This window comes from Miscanthus floridulus, chromosome 2, assembly GCF_019320115.1.
Source record: "Miscanthus floridulus cultivar M001 chromosome 2, ASM1932011v1, whole genome shotgun sequence".
Classification (NCBI taxonomy): domain Eukaryota; kingdom Viridiplantae; phylum Streptophyta; class Magnoliopsida; order Poales; family Poaceae; genus Miscanthus; species Miscanthus floridulus.
Window position 1 is genome coordinate 50,932,026 of NC_089581.1, and position 2,595 is coordinate 50,934,620.

Here is a 2,595-nt window from a genome sequence, read left to right on the forward strand (position 1 = left end):
ATTATTAAATCATATAAAGGTTCGGATCATAGAAAAATTCATGATTTAAGTTACAGTGCTTTACAAATTAATAATGTCTAGGTGGGGAAGCATGTTTGCTGCTTTGTAACGTTCACTATTGCTTGATGGTTATTTAGCAATATATAAACAATTTCAGGGTTCTGAATCAAACTGTCTTTCAGGGTATACAGGAACGGTATGCATCGGTAGCAACATTATAGGAGAAAACCATAATCAATTCTAATTATCCTATAGCTTATCTAGGCCACAAATCTACGATACATTATCTCACTCCAGTGAGTGAATCAAGTGTTCGTAGTTGCTAGAAGCCAGGAACTACCAATCATGAACAGTAATAGGGGTGTACTGTAACACCCTCGGTGTTACACTGTAAATGTTTGCTAAAACACTGTAGGGGCATCATGTTTATGTGATAGTGTATGTAAAATAGTGTGTAAATCAATTTCGGTAACTCGAAACGACTAACGGAAACGCGAAACGAAAGTTACATTTCATAGTCGAGTTATATTACTTAGGGTTTTAAATAAATTTTTATTAAGCGAAAATACTATAGAACGTATATACGGAATTTTAGTAAAGTTAGAAATACAAATCGTGTAGGTGACAATGAAATACTTGAGGTCGCGAAAGGAATTCACTAGCTAGCATACCGAATAGCTTGGAAATCGAATTCAACGCGAATCCGATCGAGACTTAGTCGAATTTCCTAAGTCGAGAAGCGGCTTGACAAGGCCAAGTTTGACAATTTTTGTAGAGCAATTAGGTTAAGGGGTGGTGTGGTTTCATGGCTGGTTTTAGTAGCTTGATATGCCCTCTTGAGAATGGTATAGGTGTTTGGTGATTAGATCAATGTTTTAGGGTTTTTTCGAACGCTATAAAAGCGTGCACACAACGTTCCCGACCGATTCCTTGCGTTGATGTGGTCACCGTGTCCCTGTGCCATCGTCGGTTGCATCAGCCGTGCGCGCGTGCGTGTCTGGCCGCGCCCGGCTATTCACGGTGGCCGACTGTCGAGGCGTTGCAGCTGTCCTCCCACGACCACGACGTGTGCTGCTGTCCACGTCGCTGTCGGTTGCCTTGGGATCGCCCGCGTCACTCCGTGCTGGCTCTGCTCCGCCAGTTGCCATTGCCTATTCACTCGGGTGCAGTGGCGATTCTAGGGCCACAACCGTCATCGCCAGCACACACGTTTCCTCTACGTCGCGTTGTCACTTCGCGTGCACCCGCGCTGATTGCGTCGCATCACCACGTGCGCCTGCGGCACCGGCACATGGCCGTGTCGCCGTCGGCTTGCAAATTAACGTGTTGCGGCCACACGAGCTGTGTCGACTCCGTACGCGCACGTGTAGCCTCCTGGGTCACCTCCGCCTTTAATGGTGTCGCGCCGGAGTCACCGAGCCGCGCCAAGGCCAGCTCGCAGCGCCGGTCTAATCCAAGCAATTGAGTGCGCCAGGTGGTTTAGCGGGAACCTAGCTACATGCCAAGCCTACCCTTGGTCGCAGCCGTGCGCCATAGTGCTTTAATTTGGAGTCTTCTCCCCCATCGGCCATCTTAAGGCTGAACGGCGACGCTCACCTAATTCACCTTGCACCGTTCACTTCCGTTCAATTCATTGGCACTGTGTCTTCGTCCTGTTCCCCTCCATTCCGTGCACACCCCATTCCCACCACCACTGCCTTCCCAGCGCCGCTGGCTCGGTCGCGCCACTGCCGCCGTCGCGAAGCTTGCCGTGCGCGTGTGGCCGGACGCACCCGGACCGTCCCCGGTCAAGCCACCATGTCTGGTAGGTTCTGGTAGTTTCCGTCGTTTGTGCCTTGGCTCACGGGAACGTGGCCGCCGCCGCTTGCAGGAGGTCCACCGCCGTGGAGGGAGCTCAGGACCTCGTCTCCGTTCGCCACTTCACCGCCCACCACTTTGAGTTTGCGTCTAGGTGAGCATCGGCTCGCATTTGGGGCGGGGAGGGGCTGGTCTGGCCGACGTAACCGCCCTATGCCAGCGCCGCCACGCCGGTGCGCGCGCGGATGCTGGGGGACCCGGCCATGGTAAAGAAGGAAAGGGGGAGGGGCGTATTTGTAAAATAGCTGACAAAAGGAATAGTTCTGTGGACATCGATTGCATTCAGTATTAGCGCGAGGACGTTTTAGCAAATGTACCGGCGCGCGCGGGCCTCCCTGTCGTGGGCTGTCGTCGCGTGGTTGGGCCGCGCCCGCGTGGGCCGCACTGGTGGGTCGCGTGCGCGCGCGCGATGCGTGGGAGTGGGCCGCGCTGCTCGCTCACGGGCCACGCGGTGGATGTAGTTTTCCTTTTTCCAGTGAATTAATAAATGTTTATTCAATTTAGTTTTGAGCTGATCTTTTTAAAATTGTAGTAAATTCTATAGGTGTTCAAAATTAGTGAAACAAAATTTGTTAGGTTCACAAAAATGCTATCTATCTATTGGTGTAGTTATTTTACAGTTATCTGTGATAATGATAGATTCATTAATTTATTTAGGAAAGCTTAGTATTATTTAGCTTAATATTTGTATGAATTTTTGTGGCAAATTGGTGATAGCTTTAGCCATAAAATTTTTAC